Source organism: Triturus cristatus, chromosome 1_2, assembly GCF_964204655.1.
Source record: "Triturus cristatus chromosome 1_2, aTriCri1.1, whole genome shotgun sequence".
NCBI classification, from domain to species: domain Eukaryota; kingdom Metazoa; phylum Chordata; class Amphibia; order Caudata; family Salamandridae; genus Triturus; species Triturus cristatus.
Genome location: NC_140580.1, coordinates 437,046,701 through 437,072,975, shown reverse-complemented (window position 1 = coordinate 437,072,975; position 26,275 = coordinate 437,046,701).

The window sequence follows — 26,275 nt, the reverse complement described above, 5'->3', positions numbered from 1 at the left end:
AACCTAACATGTATGTCCTCAGAGAATGACATAACGTCATCCAAGAGACATCTATCCTTTAATAGAGCTATTGCCCATTGCACCGAGTGGGTTTGGGAGAGGCCACATGGCAGGCCAGGTTGATTTTTAGCGAACTGTTGGATTCACAAAAAAGCAGACTGAGGCATGGCAAATGTTTGGTAAGGACAGAGGGAACTATGATTGATAACTGATAAATGAAACCAACCTTTAATAATTCTGAATACATTAAGATGAACAATATGTTTAACTTCTGTAAATTGAGTAAAAAAAGCCTAAGGTAGAATCGAATATGGAATCACTAAAACTTAGTCAAATGTTATGGATCTCTTTCAGTGTTTGAATTTAACTCTGTGAATATATGAGTGCCAGCCTAAATTAATAAGAGCAACGGAATTGCAAAGCTGTGGATGTTGGCGGTCGATTCATCTATCTATTAAAATGTTTTCTTTGATCATGTATTCGATATTAATAAATAAATGATCAAAGAAAAAATATTTCAAAATATGCTTGCCTATGCTGTCATTTAAGAGCTATGAATCACATAACAGAATGTTTCATATCTGATCATGTGCTATCAAAAAGTTGCCTTGCTCTTTCTCTTGTGAGGAATATAACATTCAAGGGACATTTTAGATAAAACATTATCATATTCTGAATTTCCGCTGTCGAAGTGCCAGAATTTTGATTAGATTAATTATGTATTGTGTAGTTTCATGTAAAACCTACTGTTAGCAAGTTGTGTTCTCACTTTACCTTATTCGGTTGCTTTTTGATGTATGCAATTGCTCACTAGTAGCAAAACTGTTTTAAGGACAATGAAACAGCAGGTTACATTTTTGCCAACATTAAACACAAATCACTGCGAAGGAAGCCTGGAAGAACAGATTGCACAGACCAGTTTGTCAATACTCAGTTTGCGAACAAGCCAGTGATACACAAATAACAGAGGGCAGCAGTGCAACATATGAATGTACCAACTCTTAGGATACAGATAGCAAAATGGTGGACAATCTGAAGGCAGTCATGAATATAACATGTCATGACTACAAACAACAATAACATTGAAGAAATTTGTGGCACATATCCAGTAAGCTTTGACCTTGCATAACCTGCATGTGACACAAATATTAGGGTCAACAATACAGAGAGGAATGTCCATGACTAGAGGTGTGTTAAGTTTTTATTGTGAAAGTTAGTCCTGTAGAGTTCCTGATTATTCCTCTACTGGACCCTTAGTTCGCTGGGTTCTCTGCTATTACCTGGTATGGGAATGTCCCATGCATGGTCTACGGGCAGCTACCAGTCCCATAAGTGACCCAACTGCATGTGAAACTACTAGGCTGACATTTGTTTCGTCAGCTAGAATGCTAACCTAACGTGTGAACTGACACCTAGACCTATCCATGATGAACCGAGGTCCAGAACCTGTTCTGTGACCTGGAAGCCTGCTTTACCATGGCGCAAGGTAGAGAGTGGATGGTGCATGGTGACTACTTAGTGAGCTTACAGATGTTCTGTTTTTTGCCTGAATGCAGCTATCCCCTTGAGATACTCCATACCTGAGGAGCCCCATAGGACCGGGGAAGAAAGCACTAGAGGTGGTTGGGCGCCAAGCGGGAATCCATGGTCAATAATACCTAACCCTACATTGAACCCATTTAGCTTTTGAAATATTTTGCTTTGATTTAACATTAAATTACTCCTCTTTACATAAGATAAGCACTGGGATGGACAGTAAACCATCATTGTCTGTTGGAGTTCTGAGTATTTGCCCACCACACTATTGCTCTGGGAAGTCTTTGACTGATCACACTGACTGCCCTGTGACTCAAGTGCTGTAGGGGTATATCTGGCCCTGTTTTGCAAAGTCGCGATAGGAAGGAACCTGAACACCAGAGGCAAACATCCTCAACGACCATGGTTGTTGCCCAGTAGCCACAGTCTGCCTTGTGGCCCCCCGAATGGGGTCTAACACTGTTATGCACTAGCCTGCATTTCCAATGGCATCCCACCTGATGGCAGCTCCCTAGTTATCGGGTAAGTGGGGTGTGCAGCACAGCAGGAACCTTGGGAGCACCGGCGGGCTGCTGCATTCTCTAAAATGCCTTAACTTGCAGCAGTCAGATGGATGGTGCAGTCTCCAGTCTACTTCTCCCTGGTACCCCAAGGACAGATTTTGGGCCTCCATTATTTTCCTAGTCCTTGTCACCAGAGTCCTCTGGTGAGGGTTTCTGGGAGTGAGATCAACCCAAACCAAGATGGCGGATCCTCCATTATGTCCCATGGAAGGATCCCAAACCAGTAGAAAAGCAGTTGAGTCACCTTTGTGTTCGCAGAAATCGCGTCTACACTTTGCCCTGTGATCACTCGACTCTTTAACAAATCACTTACCACTGCTACTTTTCCCGCTGTCTGGAAGCACGCCTCCGTGACCCCACTATTGAAAAAAGCTGGGTCCGATATTTTCAATCCTGAAAACTACAGACCAATTTCCCAGCTCCCCTACCTCTCCAAGGCCTTGGAGAAATTGGTAAATAAGCAACTGACTAAATACCTGGAAGATAATTCCCTTCTAGATAATTCCCAGACCGGCTTTAGAGCCAATAACAGTACCGAGACAACGCTGCTGGCAGTATCAGACAGTATCAGATCCTCCACCGATCAAGGTGGAGCAGTAGCACTGATACTGCTGGATCTGTCAGCGGCGTTTGACACGGTATCACACAAGTGTCTGCTGAACATACTTCAGAATAAAGGAGTCCAATCTACAGCGTTGAACTGGATACACTCTTTCCTGAGCAACCGCACCCAGGCAGTACACATGGGCCAATTCCACTCAAGGCCCAATCCCATCGACTGCGGGGTTCCTCAGGGCGCCTCACTGAGCCCCACCCTTTTCAATGTCTATATATCATCTCTTGCGGACATTGGAAGGAAGTGGGGTATTGGAATCTGCTCTTATGCGGATGATACGCAGTTGATGGTGACGATGGATGAGAGACCAGAAACCTGCAAAAGCAAATTACACGACTGTCTCTCTGAAATGGCACGATGGATGCACGATCACTGTTTAAAGCTGAATGCAGGCAAAACAGAGATTCTTTTGTTCGGAGGCGCCAAACGTATGTGGGATGATACCTGGTGGCCACCCTCATTGGGAGTGGCCCCCATTCCTAAACAACATGCTAGGAACCTAGGTATTATCATGGACGACACACTATCCATGAAAGACCACGTTCGATCCCTTTTTGGCAAGGGCTTTGCCATACTAAAACTCCTTGCTAGGATATTTCCCTGGATACCCCTAGATTGCAGACGTTCAGTGACACAGGCCCTATTGGTTAGTCGTCTGGACTATGGCAATGCACTGTTCGTAGGGATGAACGAATACCTATTCTCCCGTCTACATGTTCTGCAGAATCTGGCGGCTAAACTCATCTGCAATAAAGGCTATCGCGACTCAGCATCGCAATGCCTAATCAAACTTCATTGGCTTCCGATGCGTCAGAGGGCTGCTTTTAAGCTGCTTAACCATGCCTATCGGACCTTACACAAGATCGGCCCCTCAATTCTTCATGGAAAAATTTAATTCTATGTACCCAACAGGAACTTACATTCCTGCCAATCAGCCTTGGCTAAAACGAAACGTATCTACAAAGTTAGAACAGGTGTTCGCTCCTTTTCATATCTAGCGGCAAAAAGATGGAATGAACTACCTTCTGACCTAAGACATACCACTAACTATCTCCAGTTTCGAAGAAAATTAAAAACCTATCTCTTCCCCAACCCTCAATGATCTCAGCACACGTCAGCGGTAGTTTCTTTGGTATATAGCGCCGTGATATCCCATGGGATGAGTGTTGCGCTCTATAAAAACCATAAATAAATAAATAAACCTTCCTCATTGCGTCGAAAAACTTCTTCAATTTCCTGTTGGTGTGTTTCCTTGCTCCTGCGGGGTCCTGTTTTTTTTGCTTAGCTGGGTCCTGGTGTCCAGTGTATTTTGTTGTGTGTTTTCCAGCTATCTTATCTAAGGGTTATCCTTCTCCCACTGCCTTGTTCTCTTTCTGGAAGGCACTATCTGCTTAGACATTTTCAAGTGTTGGTGGTATCATGGCTACTGGAAGGGGTCGCCCTTATCTCAGGCAGTCAAAGACTGAAATAACCTGGATTTTCTTTTCTCCCCGCAGTCTGATATTTTTAATTAGGTGATTAGGTGTTCATCTTCCGACAGTTCTGAAAAACACTTAAACATTCCAAAACTTTTCTCTTGTAATTTCTAGATGGGGAAATAACCTGTGAGCAGTTTATATATGTATGTATACTGCTTAGTGTTTCTCACAAGTCCTCTGAACCCATGTTGCACTGTCAACAAGCATTTTCCCTAACAGCGCACTCCTTGCTTAGCTTTTTCTCAAGAGAACTTTGAAACCATTTTGTTCCACTCAGTCATAAACCATTTGTACTTGATTGCATAACTTGCTTAGCTTTTCTTTTGTGGCTGACTCAACGATACATAAAATCACATACATATACAAGTCTTGATTTACATGGTAAAGTCCAACGTTTGTGGAACTTTGTAAACTTTCTGTATATTCATAGTTTTTTGCTTAGCAAAAATGAAGTTTGAGCAATAAAAACATTTCAACTTTGGAAACTCCTACTAACATCCCACTGACAGAAAATAAATCCTAAGGAAAATCTCTCCTCAGCAATAAAAATACAAAAGTAATTTGAGAAGAAGCACAAAAGCCAACATAGCCATTTAAGCACACTAAAAATGATGGTCAAATCACAATTAAGGCTGGCTCACAAACTGGCACCACTGCACTGCTAACTTGTGCGTTAGGTGAACAGTCTTACAGAAATAGTTTAGCCAATACCACATGCACTCAAAGGCAATAATTGTATATCTAGAAACATTAAGGAAATTGCTTTCGAAGAAAACTTTTGATTGAATTTTGATGAACCAAATATTCTACACTCTGGGGCCGATTCCGATCCGGGTCGGAAGGGCACCAAACGCGATCCGGCTGAAAAAACTACGAGCCGTATGCGTGTTTTCCGCCCGACTTGTACAGCTGTACGAGCAAGCCAGTACGATGCGAGCTACATGAAATTCACCGACTGAGTCATTTCTGGGTCCGAACCGCTCCGTACGTCTCGGTCATAAGCTAACCGTGGCGTGCAATGGATGCGATTCACGACCGAGCCAGTACAATGCACGCGTCAGACAGCCTGTGCGGGCCGGAGTGTCCGGCTCACAAAACTCCCGGAGTCAGACTTCGGGGGTCCGCGTCGGACCCCCCGACACCCGCAGCCGTATGACTCGCACACAGGGGGAGACCCATGGGTCTCCCCCACACAGGCATGTATGGCGCGGATGGCACCAACGCGTACCCACTGTAGGGGGCACACTTGTTCGAGACGTACCCATTCAGTCAATGGGAGCGCATGTACGAGTCGTACAACTGGCTCCCATTGACTTCTATGGGAGTCCGACCGAACCGAGTCCGACAGCATACGTGTGCATCGTACTCGCTTGGTCGGACTGTAGGGTCCGGCTCGGTCGGAAAACACTCCGGATCCAACTCGGTCGGAGTGCTTTCCGACCCGGATCGGAATCGGCCCCTACGTAGTACCTTTGTTTGTCATTTTTTGTTTGTTAACATATAATTCAAAGTGTGTTTCCTCAACCGTATTCTGGAACTAGAAGAATTACTATTCACACTAGTGCTAGAATATTTGATACATTATACCTTAATGCGCATATTTTCTTTATTAATATTGTTGTAGCTTTAATGTAGGGTGACCTAAAAAAAGTGTAATTCTAACTCCAGTGCTCTGGTATTGGGGATTGGTGCTTGCATCATTGTCTTCAACATATTGTAACAACAATAAAGTATTATCTTTAGTTGTTAATCATGTTATAGTCTCAAGGGTGTTTCAATAAAAAATATTTTCCTTAGCTTTCTACTAAATTGCTGTTAAAATAAATTTCACAATTAATCTGTTTTTCTACTAATAGGTTTCCACCAAAAGACCTAATACTACACTTTTAGCTTGGGGGTCGCAAACCAACCTGTCTAATGAAAATTAATTAGACATGCCGCAATCTGCAACCCTTGTGAGTGGGAGTAATTGCAGGTATAGAGATCTACAAGAGACAGCAGACCTGCATCCCTGCATTTACATTCCCAAATGGGGAACTATTATTTTAAAAAGTAGCCTGTGCTTACAGTGGTTCTAGAACAATGTTCAGAGTGGGGATGCTGCAATCAATTTTACATTACAAAAGTCACAGGAATTGTTAAAACTCACATACAAAGAACAAGAGTAACAAATGAGCCATGTCCAATCAGTAGTCCATTTTGGAGTACACTGTTGCAAGTATATTACTAAAGCATAGTGCAGTAGCACATTGTTACTTACAGACAGCACATTTTCCATTGAAATGGTCACTAAATTTACTAATAAAACAATAAGGTGCACAAATGATTATGTGTGAAAAATGTGTTTCAGTAAATAGTTATCATTTGCCCATCACTAAGTAAAGTGCCTTGATTTGTTTGGATCCTATTACAATCTTTGCTTCCATCAAACTTCATAATAAAAAACGTGCCTCATTTGTGATTTCCATGCTGCTGATACATTTTGAACTATTTGTACAGTTCATTTCTAGGTAGTTACATTTTGTTGTGTGTTAGGAAAAAATGCCACCCTCCAGCCTTTCCTTTCACACTTCCTATACTACAGAGAGAGTATCACATAGTTCACTTTACACAATCCTCTCACTTTGCAGTCAGAGAATGTACAGTAAACACCAATATCCCTTTTCAAAGAATGAGCATCAATGTATCAGAAGACACAGTATGACATTTGACCCCTGTTTTTGAAAGCATTGCAAATCTGACAAGGTACAAACAAACTTTAAAGGCATCTTAATTTCTCCTTCACTAACATGGTTATTCGGGGGGGGGGGGGCAGAAAACCAGCACCCCTCCTTCCATCGCCAATGCATGTTTATTAAATGGTAGGTGCTACTTTTAAAACTGTTTCCAATTTGAGAAGAGGAGGTAGTTGTCCCCATGATCATTCACTTGATTGCCAAATAGGAATTTGTCCCAAGCCAACAACTTCCCCTTTGCAAATCAGTTACCACCCTAACTGGTGGGACAGTAACTAATTAATGGTTTGTGACAGCATCTGTGGTCACAAACTATTCATAAACCAAATAGGAGGATGCCCCATCACGCCCCCCTATTTACAGTTTGCATTGGATACAAAAGCCAGTTGATTTGGAAAGACATTTCTTTTTTTTTTTATTTCAAACGTTTTTTATTGGTTGTTACAGCATAGACATATATAAAGCAAGTCCAGTAGTGTAATATGAGTCATAGATTTACGAATCAAAATTACTGTACGCTACAGTACATCATAGTAAATGACAGTACAAAAGTACAACAGTAGAGTACGTATAACATACTCACGACAATTCAGTAACAGACATTGTATTTCAACAGCAATTTACTCATTCATTAAGGACAAGTATCTATGGTGGCTAGGAGTGCAATGAAGGCAGTCGGGCAGCCTGTGTTGGTGAGTCGTGGGCGGTGTGTGGGCCCTTCTAAGGTGGCTTACGTGTCGTGAAGTAGTTATCAAGAGTCGACCATAGTTTTCTCGTGGCAGGTCGCCACGGTGTCTGACGGAGTGTAATATTGTCTGCTCCACGTAAACTAATTATCCAATTCAACCACCCTGCGTAGTTAGCCTTGCTGGTATCTTTCCAGTTGCTGAGGACTGTCTTAACTGCAGCCGAGAGGAGGAGGTCAAGTAATGCCTTATCATCTGCATCAAGGGATGGGTTCTGGGTGAAACCGAAAACTAGGTAGGGGAGCTCTTTCACCGGTGAGATGTGGAATAGCTTTGAGATCAAGTCGAATATATTCTCCCAGAAGTGCGCCACGCAGTCGCAGTCTAGGATGATGTGTGATAAGTCACCCTCCGCGCGTTTGCAATTCCAGCAAAAGGCATCTTGGGAGAGGTTGTGTGCGAATAATCGTGCAGGGGTCCAGAAGGCTTTGTGCAAGAGCCAGTATTTTGTCTGTGATAGTGTGGGGCTGATTTTGTGTCGCGTGCAGGATATCCATGCATTGGTCCAATCCGAGTCTGTGATTGGCCTAGACGAGAGGTTATTCCAGAATTGTGTGATTGGGGCAGTAAGGCCAGATTGTTGGGGACGGCTGAGTTTATAGAGAAAGGAAACCTGGTGTCCTAGTCTGTTTAGTCTGGCAAGGTATGGTGGGAGTGAGGGCGGCGTCGGGGAGAGTTTGAGTTTGGACAAATCCGTTTTTACATTGAGGAAGTTATAGAATTCAATTGGTGCAAGATCGTATTTGATTTGTAGGTCTCTGAAGGGAATAGGGTATTCCCCCGCGTACAGCTGGTGTGGGAACAGTATGCCTTTTTTGATCCATGCCTCGTTGTGCATGGGCTTACCCTTGTACAAAATGTTACGGTTGTCCCAGAGGGATTCCCAACGTGAGCCTCTGATGTTGAATTCTAGGATTCTATCAAACTTTAGGAGAGCAGATTTTGTGTTATGAAATATCGATTTAGAATGGGTCAGCTGGTTCAGGTTGGATGAGAGGGCCGCGCTAGGGGAGATACCGTTAAGAATTTCCTCCTCAATTTCGAGCCATACTGGGGTGTAGTCAGGTGAGGGAGCGAGCCAGTGGGCTCCTTGTTTGGCTAGGAAAGCGGTCTCATATCTCTTAAAGTCTGGTAAATTAACCCCTCCCGCGGATTTGTCTAAGCGGAGCTTTTTTATGCTGATTCTTGCTCTTTTCCCTTTCCAAAGGAAATTAGAGATGGCCATGTCTAATTTGTGATAGAAGTCTGGTGTGAGGGTTAGTGGGAGCATAGATATGAGGTAATTAACCAGAGGTGAAATCATCATCTTGATGGTTTCCACCCTACCCCACCAAGTGATGAAACGGGGGGACCATCCCTCTAGTTGCGTCTTGATTTTATTTAAAGTGATTTTTTCATTTCGATGGAGGGTCTCCATGAGGGAGTCACCGAACTCGATACCTAGGTACTTCACAAACTCTGGTTGCCAGCATAGCCCTGAGACTCCCAGCACCTCTTTGGTGGTTAAAATATTGAGTGGTTTGACCTCGGATTTATCCCGGTTAAGTTTGTATCCAGAATGGGAAGAGTAACTGTCTATGGTGGACATTAGTGCAGAGATTGAAGATTCTGGTGATTCCGTTATAATCAGGATATCGTCCGCATAGGCGGCGAGTTTGACGCACTTATCCCCGAATTCCACCCCTTTGATGTTATCATTTATTTTTATATGTGCAATTAGGGGCTCCATTGCCAAGAGGAAAAGTGAAGGGGAGAGGGGTCATCCCTGTCTAGTCCCTTGTTCTAAGGAAAAGGCGTCCGACAATGAACCATTTATAGCAATGCGTGCGGAAGGTGACCGGTATAGGGCCATAACCAAATCAGTGAAAGTTTCTCCCAGATTAAAGGCGGACATGCAGCTCTTGAGAAAAGACCAGGAGACTCTGTCAAACGCCTTCTCTGCGTCGAGGGTAATGGCTACGGCCGGGGCTGCGAGCATTTTGGCTCTTTCAATGACGTGACAGAGGATCCTCGTATTATCGTTAGACATGCGCTGTTTCATGAAGCCTACTTGTGATGTGCTGATTAGCTTTGGAAGTTGTAGATTTAGACGTGTGGCGAGGATTTTAGCATAAATTTTGCAATCTAAGTTAATTAGGGAGATTGGTCTGTAATTTTTGGTTAGCAGGGGGTCTTTACCATCTTTAGGTATGACTATGATGGTAGCTTCACTCATGGAATTGGTAATACTTTTTGTTACACTAAAGGATTGGAATAATTTTAGGAGAGTTGGGCTCAGGGAGTTTGTGAGTTCTTTATAGAAGCTGGCTGAGAACCCATCAGGACCCGGTGCTTTCTTACTTTTAAGCGTCTTAATGGACGCTGATATTTCCTGAAGGGTAATCGGAGAGTTCAGTGTGTCCTTATCCGTACCGTTTAGTTTAGGAAGACCCAGTGAGGTTAGGTACCTGTCACAATTTTCCGAGTCAAAGTCTAGGTTGTTTTTGTACAAGTCTTGGTAAAATGATTTGAACGTATTAAGAATGAGATTCTGCTTTGTTTGGATGACATTGTCGCTATCTTTAACTGAGGCAATGTTGAATTGCTTATTTTTATGTTTTAGATATGATGCTAAGATCTTCCCAGCTTTGTTGCCCTCACATGTTCTTAGAGCCTTAAACTTATTGATCCAGACCCCTGCCCTTCTGCTGAGTATCGAGTTGTATTCATATTTGAGTTTGGTGAGGTCGTTTAAAATATTCGAGTTTTGGAGATCTGCTATATGGGCGGTTTCCAGCTTTTTGATGTTGTCTTCCAGAGTGGATAGGTCTTTGTTTAGTTTTTTGTTAGTGTGAGCTCGGATGCCTATTATTACTCCTCTCAAAGTGGCTTTGAGTGCCTCCCAAACACTCGCTATGTCTGAGTCGGGGGTGTCATTATGTTTGAGGTAATCAAGGATGGCCTCCTCGATTTTTCGTTTGTTTTCTGGCTCGGAGAATATTTCGTCATTGAATCTCCATCTTTTAGGGGGGAGAATGGAACTAGAACCCACTAGTTTGGTCTGAATGCTGGAGTGGTCGGAAATCAATTTAGGGGCAATACTGGTTTCTTCGATGAGGTGGGTGAAGGGGCTATTAATGAGGATATAATCTATCCTCGAGTAGGAATTATGAGGATGCGAGTAGAAAGTGTAATCACGGCCATCAGGGTGTTGGAGTCTCCATGAGTCGTGTAAGTTGAATCTGGAACATAGGCGTTGTAAGCTAGTATGTGAGCGTGTGGGGTGGTAGGCGCAATTCGAATGTCGATCGGTGATTGGGTCAAGTGGCAGGTTGAAATCGCCTCCCATAATTAGTAGTTCTCCCTGGGGAATACAATCTAGGGTCGGGGCTAGTGAATCCCAAAACTCTGGATCGTCAGTATTGGGGCCATATATATTTAAGACATGGATCTGATCTTCGTTTCTCTGAAGGTGTGTCATGATGAAACGGCCGTTATCATCGTGAGTGTGTGAAACTACGGAGATGTTGGATTTCTTAGCTATAAGTGTGAGAACCCCCCTTTTTTTGCCAACTGCTGGGGAGCAAAGGTTGTGAGAAATCCAATGTTGGTTTATAAAGACAGCGTCATCCTTTGATAGTTTAGTCTCCTGCAGGAGTAGAATGTCGCCCTTGGATTTTGCTAGATAATCTAGAACTTTTCTCCTCTTGACCGGATGGTTGAGCCCTTTGACATTGAGGGAAACAATGTTAAGGCCCTCCGAGATGGATGTAGTACGAGTCATTGGTTACTATGGTGTCGCTCTAGTTCTGGTGTATTGTTGTTGAAGAGTACGTTAAAGGGTGGTAGGTGTGTGATGAGTATGAATGAGTAAGCTGCGTAATTGGATCTGTACTGTCTCGCTTGTAGAGCTGATACAATGGTGGCGTTAAAACAGATGCATTTCGGGTTTGTAGTGAACATGGTACTGGAGGCTATTGCTGTGGATAGACTAGTAGCACAAGGGATTAGGTCACCGCATGTGTGCTGCGAGTGCCCCCATGACATATCGGAAAGCAGTCCTTTTGCTGACATATAGTTGAGAAAGAGCATTAACCTCAAATAGAAAAAGCACGCTGAAACAAACCAGATTTTTCCTCCCCCTTCCCCCCCCTTCCCCCCTCCCCCCTCCCTCCTCCCTCCCTCCCTCTGCTCCCCTCCCCCCTCCCCCCTCCCTTCTCAACAGAACTTGGGAACTGCGACGGCATTGCCATCCATCTGCAGCACAGGAAGGAGTTAGACTGATGGATGTAATAGGGAACAGGTAATTAACCATATTCGATACCTGTAATTAGTAAGCAGTATATAGTAGTGTTTGATACACTGGTAGTTTTTGTAAACATAAAACATAAAACTTAACCAACCAGTGAAGTTTAAGAACATATTCAAAAAGAGTAATGACCGTTTAGCCCCGCACACCGTGTGCATACATGCATGTAAGACATGCGTAAACAAAAGGTATGCACAAATAGAAGACAAGATGACATGAGGGGATGTTCTGCAGATACATATATAGAAAGTCCCTGAGGAACAGCTGAGTCCCCGGTATGATCATGGTGTAGAGAGTGAAGGAACAGAGCATATGCTCCGATTTCGGATTAGAGAGCATCAAGCAAGATCCATTCTAAAACACTTGTTAAGGATATTAATAGAAGTACAGGTGACCACGGTATGAATACTGGGCGGTCTTACCTGACGGAGTCGATTCAAATCAAAGCATCAACAGAAACTGAAAACAGAAGAGACAGCAGAAAGTTCGGCTGCTCCGGGGTGAAGGTTATTTCAACTAACTATTTATCATAGGAGATACTGAACAATGAGAACATTATGCACTTCAAATTAGAGGTTTGAAATTGTTCCGTTAGAGTCACCCATGACCAGAGCCCGAGTTTATATTTTCTTGCGAGTTGGTCTTCCGTTTGTTTGAAGAGCCATTGGACAAGTCCATGTTCTGCGGTGGAGAGTCGCCGATGAATTGCGCCAGTGCATTGGGGTCCGTGAAGAATTTCGGTTTGCCCTGTATGGTGATCCTGAATTTCGCCGGGCCAACAAAGGAGTATAGAATGCCTTTTGATCTAAGTTTTTCTCTCAGGGCCAGGAAACCTTTCCGGACTTCGAGTGTGTCCTTTGAGTAGTCCTGGGTGAAAGTTATATTATGGCCTTCCCAGGAAATTTTGTGATTGCGTCTTGCGAATTGAAGTATAGCTTCCGTATGTTGGTACCTCAGTGGTTTGCATATCAGTGGACGCGGGCCTCTATATCCATGAGGGATGTAGCTAGGAACTCTGTGGGCTCTGTCGAGTTCAAACTCATGGTGGAATGAAATCCCTGTTATCTTCGGAATCCAAGCTTCTAGAAAGTCCACGCAGGAATTCGCATCTTTCTCCGCATTCTCTGGGATTCCAAAAATGCGCACGTTGCCCCTTCTGTTCCTGTCCTCTAATTCCGCCATCTGACGTCTAAGGTGGACCGTTGATCCCTGTAGTTGCTGTATAGAAGTGGATGCAATATTGGATTTGTCTTCTAAGTCACTAATTCTCTGTTCCGCTTCATCTATGCTTTTGTGTACAGAGCTCATGTCGGCTCGAATTGCAGTAAGTTCCAGCTGCATAGAGTCGGTGTTGGATTTGGTTGATTTTGCTAGGTCGTGTACCTCTGCCAGTTTTTTCAGGATTACCTCTAGGGTACTGTTGATGTCCGCCCTCGATTTAATAGGAGAGTCTGATAATGAGGGTTCCGGTTTTACCTTTTTGTTGTTCTTCTTCTCATCCCTGTCCGACATTTTGCAGGCGGGTCGTGTGTGGAGGACGCTATTGCGACGGCCCTCCAGTTTGCGGAAAAGGACAGGGTGGTCTGAAGGATGTCAAAGCGCTGGTCGAGTTAGGTCGTCCAACAGAGATCTCAATAATGTGATCCTAAGGTTCAGAGATCTAGCAGATGGTGTCGGTGCTGGCTAGTGTTCGTGTGTCACGCTCTGCTTGTGGCTGTACTATCATTTGTGGCTGCAATTCCAAAAGATAGTATGACATTAGATTATGCCACCTTGGGTCTGCAGGACTGGTTGAGCAAACTTTCCATTTGTTTAAAGTGCACAGAGCACTATTATTGCATCTCTTTCTCATTTTTCGCGCCGAAAAAAAGTGGAAGATTGAACAGAGTCGCCATCTTGGGGTCAGGCACCAGTGAAGGAAGGTTCTCCCTATTTTCGGCTGAATCGCCACTGAAATTGCGCTCTCGCTATCAAGGGCACCCCTCAGGGAGGCGTAGGGCAGAGGCACCGTGACATTTGGACACTCCGCAGGTCTTTAGCAGCTGTATTAGCGCTGTTGTTGCTTGTAAGGTAGCTGGCGGGCGGCCATCTTAGGGCCAGGCAGGCGGACACACGGAGTTACTGGCAAGCCTGAACCACGCCGTTAAGCTCACCAGTTTTAAAACTGTGAGCATACATTGTCCGGCGCCTCCCTCAGGGCTCACCTTCTCTCCGTGCGCGCGTCTCCTAGGTCCGCCGCTTCCCGCCAGGAGACGTGCAGGCTGACCGCGCTCCGCTCCGCCCTGTGATCAGCGTCGTGGCAGCATGTCGACAAAAAGGTGCGTCCGGTCGATATCGAGAGCCGAGCTTCGCACCGAGTGTGCCTTAGGGGTTCTGAAGTCCAGCTCCGCGGTGCATTCGGGTGAGGAGGTGTTTTTCTGCCCCCGAAACTCAATGGGATCGCTCTCCTGCACGGCAGAGAACAGGCTAGGCGGCCATTACCAACGCCGTCCAAGCCACGCCCCCCTGGAAAGACATTTCTGATTCGCAAAAAGGTTTTGATCCATTTTAAAAAGGTGTTTTGTAGTTGTTTTTGCGATCTGCATGTTTGCGACAACAAAACACCTTAGTGTAGGAGTTCCCATGTATGTATGGGCCTGCATTGCCAAGAAGACGAGTAACTACGCAGATAGAGTCCATTATTTGTAAATGATTACGTTTCCACAAAGCAGATTATTTAGACAACTTTGTAAGGCATGTATGAGGTTACAAAATAGAAAGCATATTGGCAATAAAACTGAGCCCACAAGTACTGCTAAAGCTGGCTGATTCAATAGGCAGTAAATTCTAATCCCTTGCTTAATCACACCGAAAGAGTAGAGCAAAAGGCCCCAATACACAACCAAAATACTCTACTTCTCCCTCAGTGAAACCCTGAAAAAAACGGAACTAAAGAAGGCATAAAGCACTTAACTGAACCACATCTACAAAAGAAGACAACACCAAACACAACACACAAACGTAGGATGGGCAAAACCTGAAAAGATCGCAGACAGAGCATTCAAATAGAGCAGCCATCCTATGAGAAAATGTTCCCTTATCTGTTTGCTAACAGGCCGATACTTGGGATTCAATGATTTGACCTATGTTACCATTTTCAGATTCTACCACCACCATAGTGTTCCTCTTGACCTTCTTCAAAACTACGGGGCCGATTACGATGGTGGGCGGACTATACCGTAACGGAGCGCGGGACTGCCCGCCGAATCTGCGGCGGTCCCGCCATGCACATTAGGATGCGCCCACTACACTGGGGGGCGTATCCTGTGCCTTTTCCATTGCGGGTGGATCTGCTGGCTGCAGACCCACCCACAATGGAAAAGGACTGTGCACATCATTGTCATGCACTACATGGCAATGAGGGGGGTACCATATGTGCAACCCCCCACCCCCCTTAACCCTGGTGGCCCGCAACGGGCACCCAAAGCAAAGACTGTATGCCTTTCCATGGTGGCAATGCCGCCGTGGAAAGGCATACGACCACCAGCATTGTAATATGGAGGACGGTGTCTTTCAGACACCGCCACCATAAGCAGGCACTTTTTCCGCTGGTTGACGAGTCAACCGGCGGAAAAGCGGCAGATGGTCTTTCTGTCCGCCGTGGGCCCCCCCAGCCATTATAATATGGTGGGGGGTCTTTACTGTGTGGATGGCGGGCGGATCGGTGACTACCGCCGGCCCGGCGGGGGCGATCTGCCCGCCATCCTAATGGGCCCCTAAATGTTGACAAAACTGGGAAACCCCCGTCCTTGTAGCCATTGATCCGTAATACACATCATGCCTCCTCCACAAAGGTTGACTTCATCTAGCAACTATTTCCCTTCCAAATGGATAGTTAATGCTCTCACCTTGTGACACAAGACCTCCGCGTCCACCTATGGACTGACCCATTTCCGCATCCACATGGAAAAGAGACTAATCACTGCTTGTCTGTCACTTAGCAACTCAAATAGAGTATGAGTTGTGTGGGTACAAGGTGTATTCGAATGACTGACTCTCCAGAGCTTTCAAAACTGCCAGTGAGGGCACTCTTCCCAGGCCCCTTTCATGAACTGCATGATACCTTTGATGACAAAACATTTCTGTTATGGGTTGAAACAAAATGGATGATTTAGAAAACATGATATTGAAAAACACTTAATGCAAACTTTTTTACATTCCTCATAATAATTTCTTCCACAAAACAAAAGTACAGCCTAGATGACAAACGATTATAATGAAGATAACCTGTTCTACTGAGCAGCACTTTGAACAGAGCTAAATATATTCACAAAATCATTCGCATAAGGAAGGAAATTGGTTGGATGAGAAAGGTTCTCACCCTCAAAAGTATGCCAGTAGGGCAACAGGAAGCATGCTATTGAACCTATATTTCAGCAACATCCCAGGCCACAAGTAGCCTAGTCTCACCGGCTGCTTAATGAGATTCCTCCAAAATATCACTGATTGGTAATCTTTACATAGATAACTCAAACAACTTACGGAGGCACAAACTTATACCGTCTGATCCACAACAACATTTCATCTTTCATGAATGGCTTGTATGCAACCTTTAGGCAACCTTCATCTATTACGGCAATTTTTGGATCACAAACCTCTTCCTCTGCCATCCATCACTACATACTCCATCTCTTTTGGAAACTCCGCTTTAGAAACTGCTGACACTTCACTGATCCAAACAGTAGGGAAAGGACGTTCAGGCAGAGGTGGAGTTCTCCGCCTGTACTTTTCCTGCGTTTTTCTGAATTGGGCTGTTTATTTTGCATTGGCCCAAGTGTGTGGCTAGCTCCAAGGTCACACCCACTTACATCTATGGTGTTTTTGCAAGTATATTCAGTCTGATAATGATATGGAATGAACGTTGCATTAGCCTCTTTTGATGTCTTAAATTGGTTCTTCATTCTTTCAAACCACATAGCCATCATTCCATTTTTAAGGAGCTAATTACAAATGTCTATTTGCGGCAAATAGCTGCGCACAAACCGTGGGTAGAAGTCACTTGAATCGAACAATAACAGCAGCTGTTCCCTATAGTTGTGGTAAGTAGATCAGATATGTCAGACACCAGATCTGGACAAGGTATGACACTATTTTCCCAAAAAGATATTCAAAGGTCTCTTCCTGAAGAGACATTTGGGTGCCGATTCCGATCCTGTAAAACCCGGGTACGAACCGTCGTACGGAGCGTTTTCTCCGTCCGACTCGTACCTGGGAAAACCACCTTACAAACCCGCAAGTACGATTCGTACAGAAATACCATTTCCGTACGAATCGTACAAAACACCGACCGGCTAAAATATACCCACAATTCTGATCCGGGACACCGCGTACGTGACGTCCGGACGGAGTCAGGCAGCGTTTTACGAACCAGCAAGTACTATTCGTGCCTTTGTCACTCCGCACATAGCATTTTTTATGGGAGCCAAAAACTGCCGGGAAATTGAGGAGGACGCGAGGAAGGATCACCTGTATGCGACGGACAGCCATGGACCCCATCCTACGTGTCATCCCGGCCCTCATAGCCTATGACCTGGTGCACAGGAACCGACGCAGATGCCGCAGAAGGTCAGAACAACACCCAGGGGCAGGAAACATAAGCCCACCCAAAGCAAAATGTATACATGGCCTGTACATACCGTACCTAAAGGGACTGGTCACTCCGGGGGGGGGCGTGTCCACCAAGGCCTGCGTCCCGCCACAACGGAAGTGGACGCGTCCCGTCACCACAACAATTGTGGTACGCACCGTACCCACGCCTTAAGAGCGTGGGTACGGGTCGTACCACGCCTACCCCTACGTCACCCCAACATTGGAGGTACGGCCCGTACCCAGGCCTTAAGAGTGTGGGTACGGGTCGTACCACGCCTACCCCTACGTCACACCAACAATGGTGGTACGGCCCGTACCCATGTTCTGTAGGCCTGGGTACAGGCCGTACCCCTACGGCACCCCAACAATGGTGGTACGGCCCGTACCCACGCTCTTCAGGCCTGGGTATGGGCCGTACCACCATTCTTGGGGTGATGCAGGGGTACGCGTGGTGCGACCGTACCCACGCTCTGAAGGCCTGGGTACGGGCCGTACCCCTACGTCACCCCAACAATGGTGGTACGGCCCGTACCCACGTTCTGTAGGCCTGGGTACGGGCCGTACCCCTACGTCACCCCAACATTGGGGGTACGGCCCGTACCCAGGCCTGAAGAGCGTGGGTACGGGCCATACCACCATTGTTGGGGTGACGTAGGGATAGGGGTAGGCGTGGTACGACCCGTACCCACGCTCTTAAGGCCTGGGTACGGGTCGTACCCCCAATGTTGGGGTGACATAGGGGTAGGCGTGGTACGACCCGTACCCATGCTCTGAAGGCCTGGGTACGGGCCGTACCCCTACGGCACCCCAACATTTGGGGTACGGCCCGTACCCAGGCCTGAAGAGTGTGTGGGCGGGTGGGTGGGTGTTGTGCTATGATTCACATCAGTGGACAGAGACATAGGGGTGGGTGCCTATCACTCCCAGCAGTGCCCAGACACATGAGGGGTGGGTGCCAATCACTCCCAGCAGTGCCCAGACGTATGAGGGGTGGGTGCAGAGGACCCCCAGCAGTGCCCAGACATATGAGGGGTGGGTGCCTATCACTCTCAGCAGTGCCCAGACATATGAGGGGTGGGTGCAGAGGACCCCCAGCAGTGCCCAGACATATGAGGGGTGGGTGCCTATCACTCCCAGCAGTGCCCAGACATATGGTGAGTGGGTGCAGAGGACCCCCAGCAGTGCCCAGACATATGAGGGGTGGGTGCCTATCACTCTCAGCAGTGCCCAAACATATTAGTGGTGGGTGCAGAGGACCCCCAGCAGTGCCCAGACATATGAGGGGTGGGTGCAGAGGACTCCCAGCAGTGCCCAGACATATGAGTGGTGGGTGCAGAGGACCCCCAGCAGTGCCCAAACATATGAGGGGTGGGTGCCTATCACTCCCAGCAATGCCCAGACATATGAGGGGTGGGTGCCTATCACTCCCAGCAGTGCCCAGACATATGAGGGGTGGGTGCAGAGGACTCCCAGCAGTGCCCAGACATATGAGGGGTGGTGCAGAGGACCCCCAGCAGTGCCCAGACATATGAGGGGTGGGTGCAGAGGACTCCCAGCAGTGCCCAGACATATGAGGGGTGGGTGCAGAGGACCCCCAGCAGTGCCCAGACATATGAGGGGTGGGTGCAGAGGAATCCCAGCAGTGCCCAGATATATGAGGGGTGGATGCCTATCACTCCCAGCAGTGCCCAGACATATGAGGGGTGGGTGCAGAGGACCCCCAGCAGTGCCCAGACATATGAGGGGTGGGTGCAGAGGACTCCCAGCAGTGCCCACACATATGAGGGGTGGGTGCCTATCATTCCCACCAGTGCCCAGACATATGAGGGGTGTGTGCCTATCACTCCCAGCAGTGCCCAGACATATGAGGGGTGGGTGCCTATCACTCCCAGCAGTGCCCAGACATATGAGGGGTGGGTGCAGAGGACTCCCAGCAGTGCACAGACATATGAGGGGTGGGTGCAGAGGACCCACAGCAGTGCCCAGACAAATGAGGGGTGGGTGCAGAGGACTCCCAGCAGTGCCCAGACAAATGAGGGGTGGGTGCAGATGCCTCCCAGAAGTGGACAGAGACATGGGGGTGTGTACATCATCCTCCCATTAGCAAAACTCCATGGGTGCATGAAGGCATCCACAATGTGTGACTATGTTGATAGTGCCATGACAACACATCACTGACAGCAGTGTCCCACTCCCATGAGGATGGATGTCCTTCCCCCACTGCATGACACACCACATGTGGGTGTGATGACAAATTACACATGCATACCCACCCCTGAAGGTGGCAGCACAATACACACACTGAGATCATGCAACAAGACTGTATCCTCATGTTAAACCCCACTCAACTAAGAGAGCCTAAGGGAACACACACGGTCACCCACATTCCAGGACTGATAGGAATGTACAGGTGCTGGGGCTGCCAACAAGTTGTTGCCTCCCAGGAGGGAAAAGGGTGGAGTACCCACAGATACAATGCCCACAATTGTCAGTCAGGTGCCCAAATACCCTGCAGAACAAGTAACACATGTGTGCTAGGCTGGGAGTACACACATGCATAGTGCGGAAAAGGGACCATGTCCACATTAAGCCATGGCAACATACTCCATACACAAGTACAGTGACTACCAAGGATGGCACAGACGATGCAGGCGGAGACATTGCTGAGCAGGCATGGGCAAAGTTGAAGGGATCCCTCACACAGCAAGGAAATGTAGACACAGGTCAGCACAACAATTGGGAAACACCCTGCAGGGAAGAAGTCAGGTGCCACAGAGGAAGGAACACTCCTTGGGACAATGTCACCATACAGTAAGAGCTTACATGACCAAAGATTATTTGCAGAGACCTTGTGATGGCACGCAGATACCAGGGTCCTCCCCATGAGCAGCACACTACAACATTTCCCAGGCACCTAACACATTATCACCACCACAACTCAGGGAGCAGCAGCACCAACAGCAATACCAGAAAAGCATTAGTGTGCAAATGAAAAACAAAATGTTTTATTCAGCATAAAAAAAGATTGGATTTGAAATGTACACTATATACAAGGCCCATAGGCCAGTCCATATGCGAATTCCGGGGGAGGGGACACATTGGGACGCGTCTCCCCTAGCTTGCCTGTACAGTTCAGAGTTCCTTTCCATCCACAGGGGGGGGCATCATGTGGGGGGGAAGGACCAGGCACCGCAGGGACAGGAGGGGCAAGGGTAGGTGTTGTGGGTGCAGGGACGGACGACTCCACCACAGGGGGTGGGGCAGCGCCAAAGGTGGTGGTTAGGATGGCGCTGCACACGGTTGCAAGGTCTCCCAGCATCTCCCCTGCACCCGAAGGAACCACAGGCCCCAAGGAGGGGGGAGGTCAGAGCGATGGGTTGCAGCGCTACTGGGGGAGGGTGTGGACAGGGGGGGGACTCAACTCCCCTGCCTGGGGACTTCCTCGACCGCTTGCGGGGTGGTGTCACACTGGGGCTGAGGGAGAGACTGGCCATGAAGGCCTCTTTGTCCGACTGTTGGGCAGGGGAGCTAAGGGGAGTGGTTTTGGAGGAAGTGGGTCGTGAGGACTGTGGACTCCCACTGTGGCTGCGTGGCTGCCGTTTGCCCCCCGACCCAGTGGGTGTGCCTACTTCCCCCTGTGTGTGCGTGACTGGAGGTGTGCGCTTGGCCTTCCCTGTTGGTGTGCTGCCTGTGTCTGGTGGGGTGCGTGCATGGGGATGTCTGGGTGTGCTTGGGACAGGCATGGGAGTGGGAAGTGTGGATGGTGCAGGGGTAGGGGGGGACGGAGCGCTGCAGGAGACCCACTGCTGCCGTCAGTGACGAGTCCATGGACCTCAGCAACATCCGTTGGTCAGACATCGCTGCTGACATGCCCTCCATGTACAACACCATCTGTGTCAGCAGTCTGGTGTGGCCATGGAGGACATTAAGCAGCGATGTCTGACCAACCTGCAACTGCCGCAGGATGTCCACAGACTCGGCATTGACGGCAGCAGGGGAGACAGGGGCAGGGGGTGAGGTGCCTGGCATGAAGGAGACATGTGGTCGCCTAGCACGGACAGAAGGGACCCGAGCAAGTGGGAGGGCGGTGATGGGAATGGAGGGGGTGGCGAGAGATGTACTGCTGCTTTCAGCTGTGGGAGCAGCCTCCGCCCCCTCTGGGAGCTCAGCCTCGGACCCGTCAGCGTCATAGTCGGTGTTGGGACTGGACAGGTCCTCCGCCTGACTCCCCTCGCCCTCCGTGCCACTTGCTGCGCCAGACTCCCCAGCACTGGTGGCACCGGTGCTGGATCCCTCCTCCACATCCGTGCCGGTGTCTCCCTCGGTGTCCCCCGACGATGCTGTGGGCAAGGTAAAGAGACAGGAAATAATCAGACACCTGTATACATATGACACGAGTCCAAACTACATAGGTCGCAGTGCATAGCATGAAAAGCATCATGAGTAAGATCTACAATACTACGCACATATGTAGGCCCTGCACTACACAGTTGGTTGACCCACCATGCCACTTTGAAACAATGGAGAGCATGACACAACAGCAAAGAACTTGATATCGAATTATACAGAGAAGCTAGTGTCTGTGGACAGTCGAGCACAGCATCTGGACCACACACCGTTGCCAAAAATGGATGAGCAGGAACCATGTCTTTTAACTTTTGACACATGCTGCAAAGCACAAACTTTAAACCCTGCACAACATGACTGGGTCAATACTTGTTGAGTGTCTGTTCCGACTATCATCACACACAAGCCAGACCTGGCAAGGAGACATAAGCTTTGGACATGTAGGCCTTGCCCTCACAAACCCCCCCCCTACCTGAGACAATGTGATTGAGACTGAGGAAGGACTTACACCTCTTAATCAGGGATCACAAAAATGGGCTCCATTAAATCCTAATTGCACTCTAACTACCCCTCGTGGGGCTGACCACACATATTATTGACAAACAACCATCATCAGATAGTTGTACACAGACACACAGGCACTGGCCAGTGTGAGGATGCACAAGCCACATTGGTTCACCATGTACAGTGTACACATGTAGCACACTTTACGTAAATACAAATGAGGCCAGGGTGCAATGCCACAGAGGCCAACCTATGCTGAAGACACTGAGAATGTCCACAGTGTTGGATGACACACATGATTCCTAGGAAAAGGTGTCTCAGGGGACTGTAGTGGCCACACTGCTCCATGGTCCAGCATAGATCTGACTGCAACAGGAGCAACCGTCCCCGCACTATGCATATCTCCCCCTCATGCACATCATGTCTGAGGCCACAACATCGGTCATGCATGTTGCAAGGCAGTTCATTTTAAGCCTCACACTCCTATGTTGAGACTCTGCATCAGTGCCAACAATCATGGACCCCCGAATAACTGAACTGGACAGGGCACAGGCAAGGTCAAAACACATGTCACAGACCACCCCCACACATGATGCTGCAAGCATTGGGCACTTGGAATAACTGCCAGCCTAGATTACCTTGTGCAAGAGTGACTACACACAGACCAGGGAACACATGTCAAGGAGGGGAAGGGAGGAAGAACAGGACCAGTTGACTTTGGGGAACAGGATATGCACTGCACATATAAACCCTGGCAGTGTATCCAGGCGACTGAGCACTTCCAAAAGCTGGTGACACACAACAAACACACATGTACCTACCCCCTTCCTGCTGCTGCTTCTCCTGTAACTGCCTATCCATGTCAGGGAAGACCACCGCCAGGACACGCTTCATTTGGAGGGTCAGGCGCCGGCGCCCGCCGTGTTTGCGTGGAGGTGAGTCCTCCAGCAGGACCCGGGCGATCCTCCTGGTCCAGCACCGGATATCCTGCCAGCGTTTCCTCACCTGGGCCAGGCGCCGACTGCGACCCTCCACCGACCTCTCGGCCCTGACGGCCCGCTTTCAAATCTCCCCCTTGGCGTAGGCGGCTACCTGTGAGGATGACAAAGTGAGACAACATCAATACACCTGCTCCATGTCACAGAGACACACATTAGAACAATTGGGCTTGTTTGAACAGGGCATAGTGTGCAGCCAACTCATTGCACATTTTCATAGGGACATTATCCTCTGGGGAAGGCCAAATGCACTACGTGGCATTTAAAGTACACAGGTGGCATGAGGGGTGCGACAGAATCAATGATCATGGCTCACACTGTGCATCACAAGCAACACCAGGATTATGGACAGCACCTCAAAGCAGTCACATGCCCCAGGCCACTGACGCAACCTCAGCGGAGTACACAGACACACACAGGCACAGGACAATCACCTGCCATTGGCAACTGCGGGTACAAACATCACTCTGCACATGTGCCACTTGACTGGGGGGAGTCACAGGTGTGGGGCTAGCTCAGCACGTCAGACACACAGCATGGCTCCCTGCTCACATCAGATGGGTAGGGCATATGCATCCTCCATGCAGCTGGGGTGCAACACTCCACATAGACACTCACCCACATGACAGGGGACTTACACACACACCAATGTCCAGGGGCCGTACACATCATTTGGACACTATCACCACAGGTACACTCAACTCACACACATCTGTGGGTACAGTCACCTGTCACACTGGGGGGGACCACAGACTCACATCAGGACTAAAGAAACAACATTCCCAAGAGGATTAGCCAGGCTGAATGTGGCATGCACCATGCAGTGATTGTCACAGTAAGCACAATGCAAGTGAGGAGTGCAGATAGGAACCACATCAGGCTCTGCATGGGAGACATAAGGCATTCCCCCCCTGGGACCCACCATGAACAACATTGCATGTCTGTCACACCTGGACACAATGCCAGAAGTGACAGACACAAAAAAGGGGCACAGTCACAGCTAGTGGAGTCAGCACTCACCTGCTCCCCTGGTCTCCCATACAGGCAGGGGTACTGTGGGAGGATGACGTCCAACAACGCCTCATTCTCCTCTTGGGTGAAAGGCTGGGCCCTCTCCACAGACCTGGACATGGTGCCAGAGGAATCACAAGCAGCAGCAGTGGTGTGGAATGATAGGTTGTGCAGGCAAGTGCTCTCTCATGGGTCCTGGCTGCCTTATATCTCCCTTGCTGGGCTGTTTCATTTACAGGAGTACAGAGTGATTGGTCAATCTCATTTGCATCCTACGTTTCCTCCAATCCCTTTAAACCTACCCCAGTGAGGGCCTTTGCATGGTTCAAAATTTGAGCATGATGTCAAGTCAACAACCACTTTGCAACATAGTATATTGTCTCCAACCGACTTTTGCTGGCCACCTGATGAAACATTTTGAACTGGAAACTCGGTCTCCATGACAACCAGCATGCATTCAGTCCCTTATACTTGTACCTCATGTGTCCCCTATGTAATTTCACTATCCACACACAGGTACGGTGCATTCCACACGTACCCCTAGGGTACCACTACTCCAGTGATACGGTCCGTACACGCGTGTGTAGGGCCCCTATCACTTTGGTAGTGTTGCCGTAGGCGTACGCCATTGTGATACGGGCCGTACACGCGTGTGTAGGGCCCGTAGCACTATGGCGTACGCCTACGCCAACACTACCATAGTGCTACGGGCCCTACACACGCGGGTGCGGCCCGTAGCACTAGGGTAGTGTTCGCATAGGCGTACGCCATAGTGCTACGGACTGTACATACGCGGGCACGGCCCGTATCTGTATAGCGTACGCCTACGCCAACACTACCCTAGTGCTACGGGCCGTACCCGCGTGTGTAGGGCCCGTAGCACTATGGTAGTGTTGCCGTAGGCGTACGCCATAGTGCTACGGGACGTACATACGTGGGTACGAGCCGTATGTCTATGGCGTACGCCTACGCCAACACTACCCTAGTGCTACGGGCCGTACTCGCGTGTGTAGGGCCCGTAGCACTATGGTAGTGTTGCCCTAGGCGTACGCCATAGAGATACGGGCCGTACATACTTGATGCTGGGTGAGGGTGCTGGGGTACGGTGTTGGGGTACGTTGCGTACAGGTGCGGGGCTGTGCTACGGTGTTGGGGTGCGGCGCGTACAGGTGTGGGGCTGGGGTATGGTCCTGGGGTACGGGGCATACAGGTGCGGGGCTGGGAGACGGGCCTGGGGTGCGGAGCATACAGGTGCGGGCTGTGCTACGGTGTTGGGGTACGGTGCGTACAGGTGCGGGGCTGTGCTACGGTGTTGGGGTAAGGTGCATACAGGTGCGGGATGTGCTACGGTGTTGGGGTGCAGCGCGTACAGGTGCGGACTGTGCTACGGTGTTGGGGTACGGTGTGTACAGGTATGGGGCTGGGCTACGATGTTGGGGTACGGTGCGTACAGGTACGGGGCTGGGGTACGGTGTTGGGGTACGGTGCGTACAGGTACGTGGCTGGGCTACGATGTTGGGGTACGGTGCGTACAGGTACGGGGCTGGGGTACGGTGTTGGGGTACGGTGCATACAGGTACGGGGCTGGGAGACGGGCCTGGGGTGCGGTGCGTACAGGTGGGGGGCTGGGGTACGGTCCTGGGGTATGGGGCGTACAGGTGCGGGGCTGGGAGACGGGCCTGGGGTACGGAGCGTACAGGTGCGGGCTGTGCTACGGTGTTGGGGTACGGTGCGTACAGGTGCGGGGCTGTGCTACGGTGTTGGGGTACGGTGCGTACAGGTACGGGGCTGGGCTGCAGTGTTGGGGTACAGTGCGTACAGGTAC